Raw genomic sequence first — 27,143 nt, forward strand, 5'->3', positions numbered from 1 at the left:
CACAGCAGAAGGAGACATGCTGTTCCCTTGCTACCTTTATTTCCCTAATGTGCCAACTCCTAGTCATCCTTCAAAGATAAATTCCAGTGGGAGCCTTTTCTGTCTCTTCTTCTCCAAGCCCCTGCCCTGAGCTCCCTCAGCATCCTGTGTATTCCTCCATCACGGGACTACAGCGTAACCATCTACTTGGAGGTCCTGCACCAGCTGTCCTCCTGGAAGACAAAAACTGCACCTTTGATCACACATTCCTGCCAAGAACTGAAGCTTAATAGAAGTTATTGCCTCACCAGTTGCATACAAAGAGCTTGTGGTCAAAAAGAAGGAGGACACAGTTTATCCTGATTATTCTTTGAGGAGGAGATTTTTTATATCAGAAACAGATATCCTATAGCATTTCTAAACAGTACCCCTGGCCCATGATAGGGACAGTGCTATCCACCACGCATACACCAGTGAGGCCATGTGAGTTGTTACTCTAGAAGAAAGTGCCCTGGATGCATGTTCTATGTAGCCATGGTACTCCTCTCTTCTCCATGGTGGTCAGACCTCAGACTCTGGTCACTCGAGGCATTCCCTGCTCTTCACCCAACTTCTCCTAAGCACCACCCTTCCTTCTCAGCTTTCAGGTGCCACTGGGGAGAGCTTCCCTTCCCTCATCTCCTGCTCTCCCAAGCAGGCTGGTAATCCTCTGGTGCTCATCTTACCCTGGCTTGCACTCAGTCCTGCCTTTCAACTTGACTCCCTGTCTGTACTGCCAGAGCTGTGGTGGCAAGGAGGCTGCCCCCTGGCCTGGGCCCCAGGATTGACTTCATATACAACCTACACTGGGCCAATGCATTCTCTGTGGGTTTTTTTGTTTTTCTCTGTCCTTCATCTCATGTCAAAGCTCCTGTATCTATTACTAAAAGTGGAGAAGATTCATAGAGAGTAAGCCTTCCTCTCAGTATCAGTGGATTTTACCTCTGTCTTTGGATACTGAAAAGACCCATGCTTATCAGTTTTGTACTTTGTTTTCTTCCAAAGAAGTAAGAGAGAAGTTAAGAAATAGTATCTTCTGATACTTGGTCCAGGGAAAGAGAAACACCTGGCTGGAATGAAGGGAACCCAAGAGTAAGGAGTGAGGGCAATCACTGTATCTTCTAGAAGTAAAGGGAAAGGTATGTACACGGGTAGCCAGCCCCCACAGAGGAGCATCCTGTAAGTTTCTGATGACAGGAGGGTAGAAACCTCTACTATTTTACCCCAGAGAACTGGCACCATGACCTAGCTGTGGAGTCCTCTCTTCCCAGAATGACTGGGTGGAGAGGCTGTTATCACCAAAAGGGAGGTCAAGATGTCTTCCTAGCTTTCCGGGAAGACAGGTGAGTGCATTATCCCCAAGAACTTTGGGGGAAATAACATGTACAGAGGAGTAAGGGGTGTGATTAGTGCTGTACTTCAGCTACAACATGAACCAACAGGCTGTGTGAACTGCTCTGGGAGCCTACTTTGCCTGTGTAATGGGGCATCCATGGGAGAATGTGGTTTTCGCTTCAAACAAGACTATTAGAAGCAAGCTTTGGATTATAACTCACTCATGATATGAGGGCTTTCTATCGAGTATTCCTCATCAAGCAGTTGCCTAAACCAGGGAATCCATTACTCTGGTGTGGGTGTAGGCTATCTGAGAGATAGGGGAGGCAAAAGAGCTCATGTTCTACTCAATCTTTGACTGTGAAACAAAGTTTCTTCTTAAAGCATGATTTACACAAAGATCTGCTATATTAAAGAGTTTATGGCCTTAATTCCCTGATGCATATGAAATATTTGTGGATTGCTCACTAGGTGTTCTGCACTTGACTTGCATTTTCTCCTTTTACATTAATGTTTCAAGACATGGACGCTCTATTTGACGAAAACAGTCACATTCTTTACCCTCTCTATATCAGTAAAGTGTCCTCAATCACTCAATACTTAGAAAATGTGACAGTGTCCCAGTCAAATCTTCATTTCATATTATTTCTTCACTACACGTGATCAGGACACATCTGCTGGGTATGTGGTTTTCTTTTGGTAGGGCAAAGAGGAGTTTGAGGTTTCAGACTATAAACACAGGTCTCTAGAGGGCATCTTCACTGCTAAAGCAAGAAGGAAAACTCAACTCTGGCATGTGTGTGGAGGTCTTTCGAATCTGTTCTTCCTGGAACACTTTTGATTTGGTTTTTAAAGTTTGGGGCAGTAAGTGACTTTGAAAATTACAGCGAAAAGCATTCACTGGAACATGTGGGCAGGCTGACTCCTCTTTAGTTGCTTACTTTTAATAAATATACAAGTTTTAAATACACAAATTTCTCCCATCTTCATTTGACTCTGTCAAACACTCTCAAGTATTATGCCATTACATCAGTTAGTCAATATTTATTACATGCTGTGTACATTCTACTGGGTCAGAGATTGTCATTCAGTATTGAAGGACCTAATTAGAAATAAATATCTTTTCAGGAGTTGGTATTTAGGCTTGGGATTCAAGAGTAAATTATCTTTTTTGCCTACAAAATAATAAAGCTGCCTAGAAAATAGCTCAGAATGGAAAAATAACATCTCATATTAATGTTTATGTTACATTCAGACACACTTAGTCACGAATAATCAAGAAGAGGCAGGTAATTAGGAACCACATTAGATACTATAAGAATAATCAGGATTTCTTTTTGGACAACTCAGAAACAAATATTAGACTTATCAATAGGATGATATTATTCCTTAGAACACTGCCAGGTTTTGAATTTATACCAGATTCACACCATTGTGAATATTAATATATACAATTTAAATGGTTAAAAAAATTTCTTGCAGAAGTTCATTTCACAAACTTACTCAGACAATTCCAACCTTCTTCTCCACAAGGAGAAATGTTCCGGGAAAGACATGAAGGAATGACTCATGTAGCATATTTCAAATTCTGATCGATATGAATGCTTGTTTAATTAAAAATGCATTAAATAAGATTAAAATTAGTGCAAGGAATACCTGATGATCTCAAGTTTTTAAAATCAGAATTCTGGGGTTTTGTGAGAAGACTTATGAAACTATTTTACAGCACTGTAAGCTTCATAGACTTAAAGATTGTGAGATCAGCTTTAAGGTTTTAAAAGAAGCAAAATGTTCCTTTTCTTAGTTTCCATTCATTTCTCCATTTATTGCTGACTGTGGGTCTGCCCCTGTTTCTTAGATTGCAAATATGAGTTTTCTATAACGTGTTTACCTTCACCAGGGTTATCTTTCCAAGGGAATTACTGAATTCTTCCCTCTGAGCAAGGCAGCCTCAGCCCAGCCCTCCTGCCTCACCCTCAGCACCCTTCCCTAAGCAATGGACCTTTGGCCACTCTAATGGCTGGCAATTACATCATCCTCCTTCACAGTTCTCTTTTTCTGCAGGTACATTTCCTTCTGCCAGGAAACACATCTTCCCCCATGTTCCTAGCCCTGATTTGTACTTTGAGAGGCTATGGGTCCCTTCTTCAGATTCCACATAGCTTATAGTCAGCATGGTAGTCCAGGGTGGACCACAGGTCTCTTTTCTGTATCCCAAGAACCACTTGTAGGCATCTCTAGCACCACCAACCAATGTTAACTTGGGTCATTAGAAATGTAATGCATAATTTGCTTATCTAACACGCCCCTAGATTCTAAATTATGAAGAATCTGAGGACAAAAACCATGCCTTATTCATTGTTGTATCTTCACACAGGGCTTAAAAGAATATAGCAGGGGATTGGTGTTTATTGATTTAATGAGTGTGACAAAGTCAAATATTTGTTCTCAAACTGACTTGCCCTAGGCCACATGTTAGGCCTTCAGGATCACACACATAGAGACACAAAAAGGGGATAGAAATGATTCTTACCTATCAGTCAACTTGAATTGGATTTATCACATTATGTTCCAAGATCTGGGTGTAATTTGCAGAGTATTTTTATACTTGTAAAAAACTAATTCAACAACGGGGGTTAACAACTGACAAATTGTGTTCATTAATCCTTCTCTATTAAACTTACTATTAATACTAGGAATGTCAGAAAGATCTCATCTCAAACGTCAGCTCTGGTCTCAAATGTCAGCCTCAGTTATACAGTGAAAAGTATTATGGAGATGTAAATGCATGTGATCAATCCACCATCAGTTCTCTCACCTGAATCTACCTTTCTCTTTTGAAATACCACTAAAATGATAGTAAGGCAATAAAGAAAAGTTATAAACCCACAAGAACAAAAGGAAAGGACAGGAGAAATCAGAGAATGAGAAATAACACATTTTTATATGAACGAAAGTACATAGGGAATTCACTTCTAGCCAAGATGGAATACCAGGGACTGGATTTACTCTCCCTCCAAAAACAACTAAAAAACTAGACAAAATATTTTAAACAATTGTTAAAAAGACGTAGATTAGGGGCAAGCCCTGTGGCATAGTGGTTAAGTCTGGTGTACTCTGCTTTGGCAGCCTGGGTTCATGGGTTCAGATCCCAGGCATGGATATAGTACCACTCATCAAGCCATGCTGTGGCAGCAACTCACATACAAAACAGAGGAAGACTGGCACAAATGTTAGCTCAGGGCTAATCTTCCTCAACCAAAAAAACAGGAAGATTTGCAACAGATGTTAGCTCAGAGCAAATCTTCCTCACCAAAAAAAAAAAAAAAAGTCATATATCACCTGGTAACAAAGGACAGTGATCCCCTAAAGATGGTATACAAACAAAGTGAGTCATACACTTGCCCCACATTAATGCCTGAAGAGAATCTCCAGGATGTAGCTAAGGGAAGAAAATCAGGCGGACACCAGAGAGTGCCCCAATTTGAGGGGCAGAGCTGGGAATCCAGGGAGGACAAGAGTTCTCAGGGCCAAAAACCAGAGAGGCAAGATCTGCGTGGATGGAGATCCAGAGATCTGAAGAGGAGTCTCCTTGACTATTCAGCTGAGTACTAATTGGTACATGCCTGTAAAACTACCCAAGGCTGGAGAAGTGGAAGTACTATATGTAAAGTTGCATAGTTTCACTTGAAGATAGACTGTAGTAAGTGGTGAAGATAAGACTGTGATAATTTAGTTACAGTACATTTAAGTGCATAGGTATGCTATAAACCCTAAAGGAACCACTAAAATATCAGAGTAATAACTGATAAACCAATAAAGAATATAAGATGAAATAATAAAAAATAAGTAATCCAAAAGGAGGTAGAAATTGACAAAAGAAAGAGGGAACAGATGGGACAAACAACAAGAGGACAGATTCACTCAAGCATATCTGTAACCATAATAAATATAAATGGCCTAAATACCCCCAATTAAAAATCATAGGTTGTCATAGATCCCATAGAAGATTCACAACTTGGAGAAACCAGGTACCATTCAATGGGTGGGTAAGGTCCAAAGGTGAAAACAGAACTGATGATGTCTAAGCACATGGAATGATAGATGCCCAGGTTCTTGCCCCAGCCTGGTACAGCCAGACAACTAACAGAAGACAGAGGTTTATTCTCTGGGGATAGACTGGAGACTCTGACCCAGGGCCCAGCTAAGGTCAGGAAAGATGTTTGGCCCTGAAAACATGGGGATTGAGTTCAAGTTTCCAAAGTGAACAACAGCATTCCTAGTTTCCTTTGTTCATTCCCCATTCCTGACCCTAATATCAGAACTCACTAACACAGAGAAAGAACACTTTTCTCTGGAGAAACAGAACAGCTTCAGGGAAAAGACACTCATGTACTAACATCAAGGATTCCCTAATGAAAAATCCAGCTTTCCACTTAGCCATCCTACAGAGAATTCGCCAGACATGAAGCTCCTCTCCTCATACTTAGGTTCCAGGTGGCTTCCAATTCCCACTCTTGAACATGAAAGAACAGTGAATGAGCAACATACCTTAGAAGTATACTTTCTATAAAAAAGAAACAGACAAAAGAAGGGGTGGTGGGAAGAAAGGACAGAAGGAAGGAAAGAGAGAAGGGAAGAAACAGAAGAATCTTGAGACAATGCAGGGTGATGGGGGGGGTGGGACTCCTAACGTTTATGATGAAAGACCCAAAGGAAAACACAGCATCCACAAAACAAGCACAGGATGCTACAAAGTACAATTAAAGAATAAAAAAGGGAAACTTTTTTAAAGCTTAAAATTACAGTGAAAAAATAATCATAATATGACGAAAATATAAATTGGCAGAAATCTCCCAGAAAGTAGAAGAAAAAGAGAAGGGAAAAAGGAGAACAAAAAGGATACATTCTCAGAGAATCAACATAGCAGATCTAACAACTGACTTTCCAGAAGGCGAACACAGAAAGTAAAAGAAAATAATGGAGAATCTGGGAGGAGGAACTGAACAGGTGTAGCTCAGGCCCTGTCTCTGCTCGGCTTGCCCACAGAGCAGGTGTATTTAGTTCTCCATGCGGTAAACTTATCTGGGCAGGGGTGACTCCTCCAGGGTACAATGGTGCACCTATGACTCCATCTAATTCAGTGGCAAGTCATCAGAACACCAGGAAGCCCATTTGGCTATGAGTAAAGTGGTGGTGTCCAGATTTTCTTTATGCCAGTAATGAAGCTGATATTTTTATGTCTACCACTTGAAGACCCAGGGAAGGGCAAAGAGTGTGATAAATTATCTCCCTCTAAACCCCAACGTAGTTTTGATTTAAAGTAAAAGCAAACAAAATAAGTGATTCAAATAATTAAAACATGAACATAAAAAGAAGTCCACTGAAGCCACATATTTAGGTTCAAAGGAGAAAAATGCTCAGTGCCAGTGGCTCAGAAAGGAGGGGTAACATATATCTCTTATTTCCACTGATCCATATCAAGGGTGCTCACCTGTAGCTACATACGAGCATCACCTGAGAAGCATTAAAACATAGCTATGCAAAAGCCCCATCCTCAACCAATTAAGCCAAGGGTGGGGTGGGGCCATTACAGGGATTTTTTTTTTAAAGCTTCCCAGGTGATTTTAATGTGTTGTCAATGTCCAGAACCATCTGTTAGCTTTATTTCGGCGGAGTTTCTCATTCAATAACATGTTGAACATTTATATGCATAAAGAACTTTTGGAAGCACTGGGAACACATAGATGAATAAAAATAGTAAGCATGCACGAGAAGCTTAAAATGTAGTAAGGGAGAAAATGGATTGCAAGGAATAATAAAGTAATATGCAAGTTGTAATAAATGTAATACAAGAGATAAAGACAAATGAAGAAAAAATATGTATATAACAGATTTGAAAGTTACATCAATGTCTGATAATATAACACTAATCCCTAAAATTATATTTTAAATTCAAATGAAAAGTAAAATCCAGTAGGTCCAAACACTTATTAAAAACCTATCGGAGTGAGGGTGCTCTAAAGGGAAAACACTGTAATTGTATGTATAAATCTACCCTGCAAATAACTTACAGAAAGTCCCTTCAGGCCAGAGAATTTCAACTTCCCCCATCTACGTGACTTTCTCCTAGTTTTTTCCTTGTACTCCTATTTTCTCCCTATCACTGACGCATGACGAAAACAGACTTCCCAATATAAACTTCCTTCAATACCAATAAGCATCCAAGGAAAGGCAGCAGAAATAGGCAGTGTAATGTGACCTATAAAGCCTAACTTTAATTTAGGCATGAGCCAGCTTCAATTTTCATTAATTGCTTAATTCTTTATTAACTCTAAAACACCAAAGTGAGTTTTCTACTTTGATTTTATTTTGTTCCTTTAACCTTGCACATTTGGAATTTTTTCCTCTCTTCTGTTAATTTAGAAAAGTCAAATAGCTGAACACTTCTCTCTCTCCCCTTCTCCTCTATCCTGTCTCTCCCTCCAACCCTTCCTTCTTCCCACTTCTTACTCCCCCCACCTGCCCATGTGTGTGCATAGGTGGGGGTGAGGGGAGGAGTAATGCGAATCCCTGATTTCTTTTCCTGTGTTAACCTTGGCTAAGGAGAATTTCGGTCACAGTATGGATACAGAAGATTGGTCTTTGGGTAGGGATCATCAGTGGATATGTTCTAAGAGCATAAGCTTCCTTTAAAACAAAGCTCAAAGTGCCTGAAGGAAAAGAGGGGGATAATACAACACATATGGATTTTCAACCTTGAAGAATGACATTCATTATGTTTCCCTGAAAAGATGACAAAAATGTTTTGTTGTCTATTACTCATTTATGCATGTTCACTTACGTTAGAATAAGTGAGTTCAGAAATTACTTATCTGTCAAGACTTTAATAGTCTTAGATGTCATAATCATTTGACAATTATTTATGTTAAAAACCTATAGGAACACAACAGTATCCTATTAACATACTTTAAACAGATGTGAAAAGACATATCAGCATTCAGACTATCTTTGATAAAGGGGGCAGTGAAATATGTCCAGCTCTAGGAGAGAACTGACAGGCCAGATAGCCATGGTAATAAGTCTGGGTCCTAAAGGTGAAGATGGAGAAAGACCCCAGGGTACACGTATCCATCGTGAGGAAGTTCCCTGAATGGAAAACTCCATTGAAGCAGTGCTTCTCAATGCTGGCAGACATAATGCCCTCTTTTAAGATCTTGAAATGAAATTTAGATAATAAAACTTATCCATATACATGATCTATTTGAAAAAATCAATATAATATCCTAACTGTAATACGGAGAAGTAAAATAGAAGTAATTTGCAATAAATCAAGTATTTCAATATCTAAATACTCAGGCGAGGCTAGCCTAGAAGACATAAGCAGCAGTCAGTTGTTTGCGCCTGTACGTAAAAGCACTTGAATGCAATGCAGTCTGATGAAAGTGTGTTGTTCTGGCAGTAAAGATGCCACAGGGGCCCTGCCATAGCTGGTGTGATTTTCTGAAATCTGAAAAACTTTTGGTCAAATTCCAAATAAAACAAATGACAATTTTCCTTCAATTTACATACTCGTAGCATTACTTCAAAATCAAGTGTATATTACAACTGAGCAAAACTATTTTGTGTTTATATGTAAAATGGATTTAGGTCTAAACTAAGAAAATTATAAAGAGGTTTTTTGTATGCAGAAAATCCAGCAGGTCAGTCCAAGGTCAAGTAGGATGCAGAGCAGTTCTTTGCTGGTGGGAATGTCCCACGCATGGCAGAATAGAGAGCATCCCCCACCCTGCCCAGAATCAAGCAGAAAAACCTTCTCCACACAATTCCAAATCTCACTGGGCAGGACTACTGCCAGTAAGAACCACTGGTGGAGAGCTTCAGGGAAGCCGGGACTCTGCAGTGGCCATCAGAAAATCTGGAACTGGCTTCATTTCAACACATCTGGAGAGCAGTGAAACTAGAAAACCTTGGAATTTGGCACAAATGCCTGAGATTTATTCTCAAGACCCTGCTACTCCCCTGGCAATCAAAGAAATAGTGAGTTCCAGAACAATATTATAACCAGGGCTAGCATTTCTGAGCAAGTTTCTCTTCCCTTCTTGTTCCCTTACTAACTTCCCAACCAGTAGTTATTTTAATTTTCTGGGGCAACCTCCATTCATTCAGCTCCTGCTACATGCCAGGCATCTTGCACACACTGTGAGCTCCTCCAAGGGGAAAGTGGAACCCCAGGAGACAGATGGAGGCATGCTCAGCCAGGCCCAAAGATACTCTTACCAAAATGTTAATTTCTCAAGAACACTTACTATAGTTCATGTCTGATGCATGCCAGGCTCTGCTGAGAGCAGAGGCACCAGATCTCCCCCTGGCCTGGCGGGCTATGGTTTTAGTAGCCACCACCATGATTTTCCACATGAGTTGCATCCAGCAGAGAGATTCACTTCCCTTCTGGAGGCTGAGAAGAGCGACTGGCGGGCAGTCACTAGGTGGCAGTGCCACACCAGTTTAATCCCCACAACTGCTCTGCTGAGTTTGGCCTGACTAATGCAAGAGTTAGGGCTGTGAGGGGATGTTGCCAGGAATACCTTCAAGCGAAAAGCCCCTTGTGAGCAATTTGGAGCAGGTGATGTTCCACGTCAGAAACAGGAGTCACAGGTGATACAAACAAGTCCGGGTCACTCTACAAGCGGCAGCCCTGAGGTGTTACCAAGAATCTTTGGGGCATCCCCTGGGGGGTGTGTGTGTGTTTGTGTGTGTGTCTGGATGCGGGTTCCATTCATATCCAATCTTACATAGATCTGAGGGGGCAGCATATCTTCACATTTCACCCCTGAGAGTGGCTAGATCAAAGACCAGATCTTAACTCCTAAATCTGTAAGAAAAAGAAAAAAAAAAAAAAACCCTGTGGATTTTTCTAACTAGGCCATGTTGGAATTGAACCAGCGTTTGAAGATACAAAAGTCAAGGTCTTGTTTACTTACTCTGAGATCAAATCAAGGAAGGACTGCTCTGGATTCAGAGGTACTGCCCCCCTCTTCGCTCCATGTGACCCACAGCACCCAGTCTTAATGTCTGAGCTTCCTTTCCTCCAACATGAGGAGCAGAGCCAGCTACCTCACAGGGTGGCTGCGAGTACTGAGATGACAAAGTACCATCCAAATGCTACTTGATCAGTAGATAAAGACTGTTTTTGTGTTCTACATTAACCAAATCCTTCTCTATTTGTGTAAAAGTAGAAACAAAGAAAAGTCACTAATTTGTAAGAAAACCTTCTCGCACACAGGTGAGGTGGCAAACATGAGGGCTTTTCTGAGCATAGGCAGCTTTTGGGTTGGCTTCCTTCTCCTCTGCACCACATTCTGTTGTCACTGTTGAGGAGCACAGTGGCCAGTACCACTAAGATGTGAAAGAATGGAAAGAACTGGAGAAGGGAAGGAGGGAGAGGAGGCGGTGAGTCTGGAGCTATCCTGGCAGAGCAAAAGCACCATGGGGTGAGGGTAGATCAGTCCACGAAATAAGGAGAGTAGGGAGGAGGAGGGGTGTTCAGCAACAAGAGTGCAAATGAAAAAAAAGAAAAGGCTCACCACCTTTCTAGGCCTTTCTGTTCTCCTGCCTCCTCAGCTGCCCTTCCTCCCACCATCTCCGGTACCTCCATCCTCAAGGGGGCAGGGGAGGAGAAAGGTATGTTCCTGTGTCTAGCATCTTACCACTCATTTCTAACAAATTTTTGACAGGGCTTCTGTTTGGGACTTTTAGTCAACTAAAAAAGAAAATGTCCCAATGATCCAAATCAACTGAGCACTAAGGTATCATCTTGATAACAGGCAATTATCATGAATTGACTCTAAATTTTTAATTTTCAAAATACAGCAAATGAAAATTTCTACTTAGAACATATGCTGACAAGAACTCTTAGCCTCCAGTGCTTTACAGTTCCAGGCGGTGCTTCTAGGGAAGCAAAACATTCCTGAACGTCATTGCTTTATTCCTCAGAGAGAGACAAGAAGCGGAGAGTCAGAAAACTGAGCCACCACACCAAGAGAGCAGAGAGAGCTCTCAGGGACACTGAGAAGGTGACTCTAGCAAGGCTGAGGAGAAAAATCACAGATTTTTTTAGAAGGTCATTTTCAAGGTTTACCAGTTAAATTTTCCCACTTCAATTCTAAAAATTAGTCTTAGAGTGCCTACTAATTGCACCTTGCTTGATTCAGCACGAGCAGCTAAAATACAGACTGCAATGCCAAAATGTCATGAACTGAATTAAAACACAGGTCTAGGTTCATGAAGGAGGAACACATGCGGGAACAGAGTTTCCTCAAACCCAACGCATCCCCAACGGCCTATCCATCCCCCACCACGGGAAGACCCCAGAACACGCTTACAGGAACAATGGAATTGAACTGCAGTTGAAACAATATGTTTTATTAAACCTGGAAAAAATATTTTTATATAAGCAGAAAATAAGAGAAGAGTTGAAAGGAAGACAAGAGTGGTGTAACAAGAAATAGGAGAGAGGCTGAAAGTAATGAAAGTGAGTAAGTGAATAGTTGAAATTAATGCAAATAAAATTTTGCAAAAATGTAAATAAATAGAAGGAGAAAAATCACTACATAAACAATGAAAATCCAAAAAGCTTTGACACTAGCCAGCCTACTAACAATTTTTAAAAAAATTAAAAACCAGCCTCATTGTCTAGCATTACACACAAATAGACCACATAACTTTCAGTGGTTCCTACTAAAGTTTCCAGCTACTCCAGAAAAAGAAAAGTGAGGATCAAAAAACCAATGGAAAATTCTTTCGTATTTTAGAAATTTAAGAATATACAGTGGTAATCAAAAATACTTCTCAGGGGCTGGCCCTGTGACCGAGTGGTTAAGTTCGTGCACTCCACTTTGGCAGCCTGGGGTTTCAATGGTTCGGATCCTGAGCACGGACATGGCGCCGCTCGTCAGGCCACACTGAGGCAGCGTCCCACATGCCACAACTAGAAGGACTCACAACTAAAAAAATATACAACTATGTACTGGGGGGATTTGGGGAGAAAATTCAGAAAAAAAAAAAAAAAGAAGATTGGCAACAGTTGTTAGCTAAGGTACCAATCTTTAAAAAAAAAAAATACTTCCCATATCACCTGCAGAAGCAAGGGGTGAGGGGAGCACATACTTAATAAAGTGGGCTGCCTACTCAGCTCGCCAAAATACGCTGGTAAATGATTGCTGATGTCAAATACAGCAGATGGTTTCCCCCAAAGAATCACAATTTTAGCTTGCCAAATTGGTGAGATTAACTTTTTTGCACAGAGAATTCAGGAATCTAAGAAGGAACGTTGCAAAAGGAAGCCTGGATGGAAAATGACCTCTGCCCTGGCTGTTTGCTGGTAACGGAAAGCAATCAAAGATCAGAATTACAAAAATCAAACAAACCCATGAGCTTCAGCGTAGTTGGGCAACGCTTGTCAGTCATCTCTGCGATACAACCACATGGCAATGACATGATCTTCTTAAATTCTATTCCTGCTCAACTCTACTAATCGAATGTGAGCCTTCCAAGCCCAGAAACAATTCCTTTCATTAAAATGGCAAAAGTAGGATCACTGTAGTCAAACCTTTAGCCAAAGGCAACAGCTGGATGTAAAAGCACCAAGTCCTCTGTGTGGTGAACTTAGCTAATGAAGGGCTAGCTATGCAGGTAAAAGTCCAAAGGATCAACATTAGATTTCTTCTCCATCTACCAAATCAGGTTAAGAATTACTATGTGCATACTTTGGTAATCATAGTGGTGCCCCAGGAGATAAAGTATTTGCGTGTGTTCTACATAGGATTTGAGGCAGCTCAGAGGAAATATCTGACCTAGAAACATACAAATTAGAATGGGAAGTATGAACTACATTACAGCACTGTCCAAAAGAACTTTCTGCGAAAGTTATGAAAATGTTCAATACCTGTGCTGTCCAATTCAGTAGCCGCTAGCCACATGTGTGTATGGAGCACTTGAAATGTGGTTAGAACAAATGAGGAACTTAGTTTTTAATTTCCTTACATTTTAACCAATTTAAAATTAAAACTAAATAGCCATTGGGGTGAGTGGCTGCCATACTGGCCAGTGAGGACAAGAGGCAGGAGAGAAAACACATAACTAGGCCTTAATAACACAGCCATTCTAATTCAGCCATAACGTTCATTCTGAACTTTCTCTCTGCCAAAGTGAAATGGGATAGAGAAGTACAATGCAGTCACCGACTTCCAGGACCTTAAACTACATATACATTTGACATGACATCCCTATGCTCCACTGTCGTTTGGTTATTTTGTTGTTACGCTTCCTGGGTAAAGAAGCATTTTAAAGAAATAAATTGAATTTCGATTAATTTGTGCGTATTAATTCATTCAGCCATGCGACGCTTCCCTGGTTCCTGGGCAGACTGTGTATCAGGTGCCAGGGCAGCAGCGGGGGCAGAGTCCCACTACCCAACAGTTCTCAGAGCTAGTTCTGAAAGTGGAGGATTACCCTAATCTCCACAGGCAGGCAAAGCACCCCTGGTTCTTCCTATCAGGGCTACCTAGTCGCTTTCCATGATCCTGCCTATATGGTGGGACACAGCTGGTGCCTGAGGAGGGATCCACGAAAAGATGATAGCAGGACAGGCACCTTGTGGGCTGACTGCTTTCCAAATCAAACACCCTGAGCACCAGAGCACTTCTCTCATCATCAGCATTCAAACTCTGCTCACTTGGCATCCTACTGAAAGAAGGACAGGAGCAGGCTCCAATTCATATATTTACAAGATGATTTTGTATATTGTCTAGTGATGTGTATACTGAGAGCAAACTACAGGAAAAAAGTCACGGGACTGAGTACACAGATGATCTTTTTTTACTCTGCATCTTCTGATCTATGTCAAAATTATTTCAAAACAGATGTTTCCATGTGTGAATATTTTCTTTATGCAGCTACTTAGCTCACACAGAAATAGTTTTGAAGCAGGGTGCAGAGTAATGCAGCCCACAATGGCTTTCTTTTTCCCCATTTGATTTAATTAACATGTTAGTTTCTTAACTTGTGTATTTTACTTAAAAATAACATTTTCATGAAGTCTCTCACTGATGTAAAGGCAGCTGAACACTTTATAAGAGTGTTGGCTTCTAAAATTAAAGAAGGAGATCAGTCAGAGGGAGCCACACATTTTTTTCTTAGTAAATGGAGCTAAGGTATGTTGTAGGGTATTTTTGCTTCTATTATATTAAATATTTATTTGATTCTCAGTTTATATATATATATATATACACACACACATTATTAATATCAGGGGTGCTTATCCTGCAATCACTTGGCAGGTGTCATTTTATATACTGTCCAGGACATATCTTTCAAACCCACAAACCCATTTTTTATATATATATGTGTGTGTGTGTATATATATATATATACACACACACAAAAGCTATATCATTACTGCATTCAGAACTGTGATCTCCATCACATGCAACTCAGAAACCATTTGAACTTTGTTTTCTGAGAATGACCAGCAAGGACACCTGGTGGCCTTGATATGGTGGTTTAGGAACAGAACATACTGCACAGATAATGAAGCCATGCTGTGCAATTCACTGTGCTTGGGGTTCAGTGGGGTTCCCACAACTCTGTGTCCTAATCCACTGACTCGATAGAGAGACAAGAAGTACAGTGTGCACCACGACAGGTGGGATGCACACAGGCCTCAGGGGAAGCTCAGGTCAGTGGAGCACTCAGACATACAAATGGTACCCTGTTTCCAATCAGTGCCATTTATGCAGCAACAGTTGTCCTCCCTCCATATTCCTCTCCTTTGTTAAGGGTATCTCCAGACACCAACCTGCCCCAAATCAGACAAGTTAGCGGCACCTTTAACTATGCATCATCCCTAAAACCAAGGAGTCATGACGTTCTGGGGGCATCCACCTTCAAACGTTCCTAAACTGAGCCATTTTTCTCAGCCTAGCCTCTGCTGGCCTCTCCACTCTTGATTTTTGCTTGTCTCAAACTTGTATTCTAAGCCCCAGCTGAAGTACTTTCAATTCACAAACAACATAGTTCTCACCCCTGCAGGCCTCTGTGCACGCTGTCCTTTCTTCTTATTCCTTAATCCCCCTTTTTATCCTGGCTTCTGCTCCTTCACATGCCACCTTCAAAGTCATTTCTTAACCCTTCCACCCCTCCTCCTCATAAGAACTAGTCTGGCAACCCCTTCTGTATGGTCTCACGGCACCTGTAATTAGCCTCACGGCACTTTCACCACCACCGGCCCTTAGCGGTGCACACCGTGTCTTGTTTTAAGGTAAATGCCCAGTGCTAGTTAGTACTATCACTATTGCATGGCAGCTCCTCAAAAAGCAGATTTTTAGTGAATGAATAAGTGAAAGAATCCCACAACCTTATTCTACAGGTGGGATGACGGAGGCTTAGTCAACTGCAATACACATCTTCCCAGCCTCCCAGTCTCCTTGTCTCTGGCCTCTCTCTCCATATCATCCTTCTCACTGGTCCCTGCATTATCTTTACAAAACACAAATGTAACAATGTTCCTTTGCCTCATAACCTTGGATGGCTCCCCACTGCTTGGAAAGAAAAGTGCTATCTCCTTAGCATAATATCCGAGGCCACTTACAATTTGGTCCCAACCCACCTTTCCTGCCATTTCTTCCTATCACCAGATACATGCCAACCTCTGCTGCTTTCGTCCCTTGGGTTCTAACTGTCTTTACCTCACTTCCCCTTCTTCAGCACCCGTCCCATCCGAGAAGTATTCCCTACTTCCTTTAGGCACCAGTCTATATGAACATCACAGCATCGTGTTAAATTGTAATTTTGTTTTGTTATTTATTTGTCTCTTCCACTGGTCATTAAGCACCCAAGGGGGCACTGCCTCTGAAATCCCATTGATTGTCTCAATTCTTGGTTCCCAATAAGAGCCCGAGAAATGTTTGTATAACGAATTGCAAGAAGTGCAAATCCTACATGCCTAATCTCTAAAGAAATTTTAATATTGGAAGTCATTTGCTTTAAATAGGAACATGAAAGCAGCATAAATTTAAGTTGACACAGTTGTATTTTTTGTCATGTAGCCAAATAATAAGATAAATATATTACTAGAATATTAATGCCCATGCTCTTTCTTCCAGGTTTTTATTGTTTTGTGTTGTGATATGTTGCAAACTGTTGATTGTTTATGTGAGTCTCAACTTTAATAAATTAACAAAATTTCTTGAATTCAAAGATAAAAGAACAAATTTCTCAGTGTGTAAGATAATTGTATATTTTAGGCATTTGCTCATTTGAGATTCTCGTGGTTTTCCTGTTGTTTTTTTAAATCTTCAGGTTGATTTTGACTCTAGAAGAAAGATATTTCTTATATAATCCCAATGAAGCAGTACCTAATGCTTCTAAAATTCTTTCCATATGTGAACAATGAAGATTATGCGACAAAATGCTACGAACAGCCAACAAGACTTACAGACTGAAACAGAAAACAAATTTTAGAACTGTTATTACTGTATTAAGTAACCCTAGTTATTACCACGGATGTGCATCACAGATAAATAGGAGCATGCCTCAATTCCAAAGGGTCTAATGATTACAAAATCCACAAGACAAAAGGTTACACGGGCCTCTGCAGAAAGTGAAGAAGTTGATAAAGCTGGGAAGTAAACAATAGCCTGATTTTAATGTCAATCAACAAAATAACTCATTAAATAAAACAAGATATACCCATAAGATGGAGAAATAATTTAGAAAGACTAGAAAAACACAATAATACCCTTTCTGTCACTTTCAGTTTAGAGAAAGATAAGTGCAATATACTAGTGACTAAAACTTCAGGTTGCCATCCATTTCAACCTCATTTAGTAGCTAAAGGAATCGAGGCCTAGAAATGTCAACTGAGTGTCCAAGGTGATAGGACTAACCAGCAGCAGACAAAGGTTAGAACCCAGGTCTCTTCACTTCCAACCACACTCTCAGGCTTCTCCTTCTTAGCAAATTGGAGGTTCGCCAACTGGCATCCAGGTTTCAATACTTGCTACCCATGGATCTACTTCATGTGCCTTCACAGATTATTTCTACTATGAAAATTTCAAAAGCTTCTAAAATCAGTACCCTTCATTAAACTGCTTTCCTGAGAGCCCTTGAGGGCAGAAAAATAATTTTAGTAAAATCCAATTATTCATAAGAAATTAAATATTTTATGCAATAGATAATTTGAGATCCTTGTGTTCTTGTTCTTTTTTAACTCTTCAATCCAATTTAGACTCGGGAAGCAAGACATTCCTTACATAATCCCAATGAAGCAGCTCCTAATGATTCTAAGTTCTTTCTACGTGAGAACAATGAACATTATGTGACCAAATGCCGAAAATAACCTACAAGACTTCCACTGAAGCAGAAAAATTTGAAATCAACTCTTAGTACTGTATTAAAGACCCCCATGTTCTTAAGTATTTAAATAGTCAGTCATTCTCATAGAAAAGACTTAAAACATCTCTTATGCTGGCTTTTGGGGTCCTCTAAATGAGGTTCTGATCTACTCCTCTGACCTCATCTTTAGACACTAGTTCTCAAACAGAATTACTAACTTGTGTGTTCTCTCTTCAACTTGTCCCATCTCTCTCCCTTGGTTCACAACTGTTTTGTACTTTTAAGGTGCTATTCAACGACACTTTTTCATACTACTATAGCATTTTCTGTCCTTCTCTTAGGCATTCATCCCTTTCCTACTTGCACCGTTACTGGTGCACATCTTCCAGCTATCTTTGTAGACTGTGAACCATAGGGGCAGGTCCATGGTCCAAGTCTTCCTTAATTACCATCCATCTGCCCCACCAGCATCTGGCAAAGCCTGTTAGAGAGAGCAGGCACTCAAGGAAGATTTACTGAATGAGGGCAGGAAGGAGACAACTGTACCCCAGTCGAGAAGCAGAGAAACAGCTGTTGAGTCAAGGTTGGTGAAGGATCTTGCCAAAGTTTAGCCCACACAGGTGAATTCCTGATGGTTGAATCCCAAGTAACCAGGTAACTTTCTGCATCAAACCATTTTTTTTCTGCTTATATATTTTTTCTAAATTCACTACAAAAATGTCCCTGTCCTCCTGACTTGAGTACATAGAAGTTACTCTTTTCGTCATGACAAAAATTGTCTTGGGACCAGCCCGGTGGGGTAGTGGTTAAGTTCGCGTGCTCTGCTTTGGTGGCCCGGGGTTTGCGGGTTCAGATCCTGAGCGCAGACTTATATACTGCTCATCAAGCTATGCTGTGGTGGTGTCCCACATACAAAATAGAGGAAGATTGGCACAGATATTAGCTCAGCGACAACCTTCTTCAAGCAAAAAGAGGATGATAAGTAACAGATGTTAGCTCAGGGGCAATCTTCCTCACCAATAAATAAATAAATAGTCTTTACATTTATATTTGACTCTAGATATTTGTTCTGCTGTCATAGTGATGCTGCACTGGGGAAGGATGTTGTCCCCAAGTGAAATAGTGCTAGGCTGTGCTTTCTCATGTAGTACCTTTTTTACTGTTCTGTCTATCCTATTCCACACCGTCAGGTTATCACTAACTGCTGTTATCTCCACTCCAGAAGCTTCCTTCCCTTTCTAATTTGTGACTATTTGAGCCATGGGATTCCAAGCTGCACTAAAATAGTGTCTAATGAAAGGCAAAAAGCTCTGAGACCACCAATTATTTTTTCTGTGAATAAAGCACATCACAGCTTTAAAACTTGTATTTTTGGCTACTCATTGACAGGTCTTGATTCTTTCCTAGTTGAACTCTGGAAGGACAGGCTATTGGATAATAGATCAAAGTGAGGTGACCCAAGGCCATGTGCCTCTTTTACAAAGCTCTTGCTTTAGCTAGAAGGTTATATCAGTAATCTATTATAGAAGGACACCTGTCTGTACTACCATGGAAGCATATCTATGGTAGCCTGCTAAGTTAAAAAAAAAAATAGATGACGTAATCATGAAAATGATCCCCTTTTTGCTTTGAAAAATATTTCTGTATTGATACACAGTTTGGAAGGATACAAACCCCATATTACCATGGAGTTTTTGCTAGGGAAATAGTAGTTACTGCTAGGAAGTAGGAAGGGTAAAGAGGGATGTTTTTAGTTTAGATTTAGTTACCTTTCAGTTTTGATTTTCAGCTTCTTTATGTTGTTTCCAAGAACATGGACTATACATTGATGCTAATTCTATGAAATCTACTGAGACATTTTATGGATTACATATGGTCAATTATTGAAAAAGTCTATGAAAGCTGGAAAGGAATGTATATTCACTAATTGCTGGCTCCAGGGTTCAATATATGTATTGTAGACCAAGGTCGCTAATTGTTATTCAAATAATCTATAAGTCAACTATATCCTTAATAACTTTTTGTCCTCATGATCCATTAAATGCTCAGTTGTATTAATTTCCCATTATGATGGTGCACGTGTAACAATTTCTGCTTATAACTTCCTCATTATCTTTTTTAACGTATATTTTAAGCTATATGATCAGATACGTACAGGCAAGGTTAGTATTATTATATCTTCCTGGTGAATTGTACCTTTATGTAATTATTTTTTTTATTCCTAATAAAGTTTTTGCTTTAAAACCTTTTTTTTTTTTTTTGAGGAAGATTAGCCCTGAGCTAACATCCACTGCCAATCTGCTTCTTTTTTGCTGAGGAAGATCGGCTCTGAGCTAACATCTGTGCCCACCTTCCTCTACTATATATGTGGGATGCCTGCCACAGGACGGCTTGATAAGCAGTGCATAGGTCTGTGCCCAGGATCTGAACCAGCGAACCCTAGGCTGCTAAAGCAGAGCACGCCAACTTAACTGCTGCACCACCGGGCCAGCCCCAACTTTAAAGACTACTTTTATCTGATATTAATAAAGCTACACCAACCTTTTGATTAGTGTTTACCTCTTGTATCTTTCCCCGACCTTTTATTTTCAACCCGTTCATGTACTTATGTTTTAGATACCTCTTTTGTAAACTTTGTATAGGTAGAATTTAACAGAAAATTAATAATTTCATTTATTGTGATTACTGGTATCTGTGGATTTGTTTCTATATTATTTTGAAATTTCTAATTACCCTATTTGCTATCTACTTCTTCCATACCACACATTTTTCTATCCTTAATTTCCTTAGGTGTTATGCATTCTAGTTTTTACTATTTTACTGGTTATCCTTATAACTTTTAACAAGACATACTTGATTTTAGACTTAAAGTTCAATAATTCTCATTCCTCCTGAGTGTTACATGGCCCATAGAAAGCTTTAAATATAATTCTTTTGGAAGGACATCCTTTAGAAGTCCCTTTAGGGAGGATCTGTTGGTGGTAAATATCCTCACTTTTTGATTATCTAATAATGCCTTTATCTATTTATTTATTTTTTTCTTGAGGAAGATTAGCCGTGAGCTAACATCTGCCACCAATCCTCTTTTTGCTGAGGAAGACTGGCCCTGAGCTAATATCCATACCCATCTTCCTCTACTTTATACGTGGGACACCTACCACAGCATGGCTTGACAAGCAGTGCCATGTCCGCACCCAGGATTTGAACTGGAGAACCCCAGGCCACCAAAGTAGAACATGCAAACTTAACCACTGCGCCACCGGGCCAGCCCCAATAATCAATAATGCCTTTATTTTGACCTTAATTTTTAATGAAATTTAGGTAAGTATAAAACTCTAGATTAACAGTTCTCCCAGCATTTTGAAGATGTGCCACTGTATTCCAGCTTCTGATTTTTAAGTTGGAATGTTTACCTAAATAGGAATGGCAATCAGCATGACAAGTTTTTCTTTTTCTGATTCCTTTCAAGATCTTTTACTTGATGTTCTGTAATTTTACTACAATACGTCTACAGGTAGATTTCTTTTTCTTTACCTTGCTTTGGATTTGTTGGGCTTCCTGAATCTGAGGATTCATATCTCATCAACTTAAAAAAATTCTAAGCCACATCCCCATTTTCATTATTTTCTTCTTCTGTAAGTCCAATTTGAGGTACTTAAACCTTCTCACTGTATCCATATGTCTCTTCATTTCTTTCATATTTTCCATCTACTTCTAGATAAGAAATATGCAACATTCGAGAAATATTTCTTCAGCTCTACCTTCCAGTTTACTAATTCTCTGAATTAACTGTGTCTAATCTGCTATTTAGCCTATCCACTGAGATTCCTGTTTGGTACTTTTAAGTTTTTCCTGGTCTTTTTGATAGCATATTTCTGCTTTAGGCTTCTCATTTGATCCTTCTTCAATCAGTTTAGACACCTTTTTCCTATTCTGAACATTTGAATTTCTGGGGGGCGTGGTGTTCAATTCTTCTTTTTGTTATTTCTGCTTACTCTCTTGGTGGTGTGCATCCTCATGCACTTTGCAGCCTTGGATGGTGGGCAGGGGTTGGGGAAGGCTATGTCTTATGTCGGGAAAGACATTCTGCTGGACTGGGTTGAGGTGTGTCCTTCTGGAGAGATTTGTGTTTCCTTCTGTCAAGCAATTCAGGGTGTTACCTACTAGGGATTTAAATGTTAGTTTCTCAATGTGTAGTAGTGTAAACTCAAAAGCAAGTGTGAGCAGGCCCATGGTTACATATTCTTTAGGGAAGCCCACTCGCCACCCCTAACCCCATGACGCACACACACCACCCAGGCTGGGAGATAGGGATGTCTTTCGCTTCTTTGTTTTCCTTCTGTGGTGGGAGATTTTACATTTAGTCTACTCTTTCATTAAAGGTATATCCCCTTAGAGTCGAGTTTTTCAAACTGCTGTCAAGTCCCATTAGTAGACAGTGAAATCAATTTATAGTGATATGGTTCTCAACCTTGGCTATACATTAGAATCACCCAGGGAGCTTTTAAAATCCTGACTCCCAGGCCATGACCCAAGACCAGTTAAATCAGAATCACAGAGGGTGGGACCAGCAATGTATATTTCTATAGCTCCCGGGTGACCTGAATGAACAGTCAAGATTGAGAACCACCATCATGATCAGCATTTTATAATAAAATAGAATGGAACAGAATAGAACAGAGAGTTCATTAACATTGATCCTCAGTAAGAACTGTGTACATTGCTATGAAATCTGCTGCTTAGTGGTATGTGTGTGATTACATATCATGTTCTAATATAAATTATATTCTTTACTGTGGTTTTCGCTTTTAGAAAAAAAACTTTAAAAAGTTACACCTCTAGTTTACCAAGATTATATAAGCGGTCTTCAGAGTAGCTGAATCTTGAGAGCCAATTTATTACCTGAATTCGTGCTGCAAATTGTTTTTTTTTTTGCATGTGGAGAGTTCCCTAATTTTCTTGGACATTCAGCTATGCATTTCCATTTTATGCAGCTCCTCTAGGGGTTCCCTAGAAGGTTACCAGGATATCAAATCTGTCATACTACTGGATATGGAATTCCAGATTTCTTTGTATACTTCTGTTTTCTTTAAAGTTTATTCAGAAACATGCACAATAATGTCCAAGTCCATTTTATACTTAAAATGTGCTGTAATTATACTCTGTCCATATTAAGATATACTATAAGGACAGCACAGAAAGTTATTAAGCATGCCTTTCCAATTAACCCTCAGTAGCACCAGAGCTGTCATCTATGTATTTGCAGAAAGAGATTTTTTAAGATCATGGCTTTGAAGTTTTCATTGCCCAGTTCACAAAAGCAATAAGAGTTTTCAGACAGGAAAATAAGAGAAAATAGCCAGAAATCAAAGAGAAGAAACAGGGCTGAATTTCTTCTTGACCAAGTGCTAAGGTAGGATGACCACTGGGCAAAGTGACATCATGCTAGGGGCATGGAAATGTTACTACTTCTCCCAGTACACTGGGACAGGAGGAGGCATCATGGACACTGTGTTTGTTGTTGTTGCTGCTGTTGGCATGGCTAAACAAGCCACTGGGAACATTTGGGCCCTTCCCAAAGCTCTTCTGGATACATTATTTATTTTTTAAGTGAGGCATGAGATTAGGGATTCTAGCTGTTAAATTCTTTTTCTGTCCTGTCCCCAACACATCAAAAGATGCAACAAAAATATTTTTCTAATACTGCTGTGTCCCATCTCTGGAATTCAACACTTTCTCCTATCTTAATCCTCCCAAATGCCACTGACCTGGCCAAAATTCCATCCAGCCACATGGAGTAACGGGATTAGTCCAGAGGGCAGTTTGTTCAAACCAGGCTAGTGCTAAGCATCTCATTATCTAAAACTTTCAACCTCTTTATATGTTACTATTGTGGCATTCCTACATTTTAAACTATAAATATCGTAAGTGTGTTCTCCTGGAATCCTTATGTTCAGCACTCTCACACCCAGACCACAGCACTGAAATCTGCCAGATTGCTGGCAATCTGTTTTCTCTCTCCATGGAAGTAAACAGCTGCACAGTTGCTTTAGAAACACTAAGAAGGAGAGAAAGGTGAAATGAAATATATTAACAGATTGACTGAAGTAAGGTGGGGCTTTGGATTTTGTTTTGGTTTAACTGGTCAAAACATTTAAATATGTTACTATGCCCATAGAACGGGATGATGGTCCTCTGGGATAGATAAGAAGTAAAAGAAATGTAGCCAGGGAAAAAGAAATGTTTAAGAAAAAGAGTAAGAGAGAAACAAAGCTTTGGAGGGAGAGACCAAAAAAAAAAAGATTACTGCCTAAAGTCTTCCTCCTCGAACATCACCCAGGTACTGTTGTCCCACTGCCTCCCCAGACTCCTTCCCAGGAGGGTTGAAATCCTTACACCACGTAGTCCTACAAGAATGTTGGTTCTTTAATTTCAAATTATATGATAGGACTACAAATAGTTGGAAAAACCCTTGAGTTCATCACAAAGGATTTGAATTATGTAACACTTGCAGTAGTCCCCAAATCTGTAAATTTAACACTTTTTTATTTTCTACTTTTAGCTCATTCCATGTTTAATCTCAAAGAGAGTTAACTCTTATGAAGGAATAAGCAGATTTTTGCAGAGCACTGTTTATCTAACTCATGAGTCTTCACTATAGAAAGCAGTAACATTAAATTGGCTTTTTTCCCCTACTGCATTCGAGAGCAGTGCAGTAATAATACCTCACTTACAATTTCTAAAATTTCCATAAATAACTCCTACATTCATCCATATACTACCCTCATCCCTCTCTCCCCACTATCTCCCTCTCTCTCTCTTTCTAGTAGACACTGTTTTCAATTCCTAGACTGCTCTTCCATTGTTCTGGGAAGAAGTCCATTTAATTCCATATACCAAATTTATTACGCTTTAAATTATCTCTTGGACAATTCTTACAGGTTCTATATATAACCAAATCTATAGTTTTTCTGCCAATTTTCCCTTTTGATGGCTTTCTTTGGATGAAAGGCTTGTACTTAAAGCTCAACTTTTCTTACAACACATGCACGCACACACACACACACGATTTTACAGACACTAAAAAAACCAACCAGCCAACAAACAATACTCTAAATCTGTGCTGTCCAACGTGGTAGCCATTGGCCAAAAGTGCTTACTTAAATTTAATTAAAATTAAATAAAATGTAAAAATCTATTCCTTAATGTTAGCCACATTTCAAAGGCTCAATATCCAAATATGGCTTTGGCTGTCATTGAATAGAGCAAAAGAACAGTGTCATCACTGCAGAAAGTTCTACTGAATAGCGTGGTCTTAAAATAGCTACAGAATTTGAAAATAACACTGGAAAGCTGAAATGTGATTCAATTTTTTTTCCTTTCATGTTTACATGCCTTCACTCAACCAAATCAAAACTCTACAGACATCTTTCACGAAATGTCAATGTTAGATACGGTCCGAAAGATGGAGAAATAAACTATGATGAGGATGAAAAACAAACAACCCTCAGTGTATGCGTGCCCAGGTGGAGTTTCAGAATAAACACTAAGGCCAAAAGCCAGGACTTTCAATGCTGACTTCATGGGGTTGATTTTCTAAGGCCTTATCCTCCTAATCACATTACATACAAGTAAAACCAAGACTGTTCAATTTAAGGCATTCTCTGCCCTCCGAATTTTATAATAGTTCCATAAGGAGAAAGAAGAGAATCACCTGAAGTTTATTATCACATCCACATACTCAAGTCCAAAATTGTGTGTTGCAGACCATCTCAAGGTTGATAGAAAGCCATTCCTAAATCTATTACACCTATGAAACACCTAAAACCCAAAATATACTACAAAAACCAATGTAAAGTATTATAACCACTTTGATATTTATAACCAACAGCTGATAGAGCCTTTTCTTAGGGACAGTTCCTTATTTTAAACTTCGAGGATGATGAGCTACAGGGTGTAATTTCATATTTCACCTACAATGAGATGACCTTGACTGTCATTTGAGTTGGAAATGTGAAATGCAGCTTTTCCAGCATGTGCAAACAGATTAAAACAAACAAATTGACAGCTAACCAGTTCCAGGGTTTCAGAGATAAGAACCCACACCGGGAGGGAAACGAGGACTAGCAGAACTTAAGGCAAACCTTACAAAGAAGCTTAATAAGTGAAATAAAAGTTCAAACACTCATTAATTTATCTAGTTAATGAACTGCGCCTTCTTGAAGATAACCCAAAATAGTTTCCTTGTAGAAGGAATGACTAAACTTTGTCTTTATATTTATGTACAAATTTAAAATTAAAAAACTTTCAAATAATTATCATCTAAAACTTCATATTTATTCCTGAAGGTGTGGATGGGAAGGGTTAAATAGGAAGAATACAAAAAGCCCAAGTTAATAAGTAAAATTACAAACATCTAAAATAAAATGGATTCCTAGGGTAGAAAAGCAGAAAATTCTATGATGTTTATACTTGTGTCTTTGATCAAATTAAAAGATTTCTTTCTTCTTTCAAAATAAAATTTTGTCAAGAGTTAGACATACATCCACATGATAGAATACTATGCAGTCATTAAAAATAACGTTCTTAGACTTCCAGGTTCTAGTCTGACATGTAAGGAGTCTGGATGTTGTCACTCCATTCTCACAACAAGAAAAAGGTAAAAAACTGAAAATCAACAACTCTTCTTAGACCCAGAAGAGGCTTGAGATCACAGGACAAATAACCACTCTCAAAACTAGAGACAGAGGCAGACACAGAAAACCAAAGCTTACCTGGTTAGAAACTGCTCAGAAACCGCGTCTAAAGCCAGCATCAGGTAGGAATACTTAAAGCGTAATTGACTAATTGCTGGAGACTGAGCAGGAACTAGATTGAAAGATCAAAACTCCTGGAGGCCTGAGCTGGGGTGTGGGTGGCATTATACTTTTGTGAGTCTCACCTCCAGGAGCCCCACCAGGATCTTAGGAGGAAGATCACAGAAAAATTCCCTCCTGCTTCCATCAGGGAGAAGGGGAAAAACAATCATTGTATAATAAGCCCAGAGCATTTTGTTCCCCTTACCAAAAGCGTGTTCTCATGGGTAACTGTTTTACTACAGCCTAACAACCGGGGAAGGGGAAATATCCAACTCCAGCCTCCCCAAAGTCTGACTTTACCTAACTTCAGATCCCCTCTGCCTTCCTGTCTCACATAACAGGAGAAAAAACCTGAGAAACACTCATGAAGGTGACAGCCCAGGGGCCTGGGCTCACAACAGGCTGAGACCTACTCATAGGACTACAGAAGGCTTTCCCTCCTCCACACCTCATCACCACATCAATACAGTCCTGTAAAATAACACAGGATTACAATGGGCCAGTTTTCCTCAACTCCTTTTACCCAGTTTCTCATGC

The 27,143-nt window shown here is 39.7% G+C and overlaps 1 protein-coding gene across 2 annotated transcripts in view; it reads right to left on the reverse strand.

Moving 5' to 3' along the window:
• The window catches only part of KCNN2 (potassium calcium-activated channel subfamily N member 2), a 133,561-nt gene that overhangs the window by 31,049 nt on the left and 75,369 nt on the right, over positions 1-27,143 (reverse strand). The window lies entirely within an intron of this gene.

This window comes from Equus quagga, chromosome 7 (assembly GCF_021613505.1).
Source record: "Equus quagga isolate Etosha38 chromosome 7, UCLA_HA_Equagga_1.0, whole genome shotgun sequence".
NCBI classification, from domain to species: domain Eukaryota; kingdom Metazoa; phylum Chordata; class Mammalia; order Perissodactyla; family Equidae; genus Equus; species Equus quagga.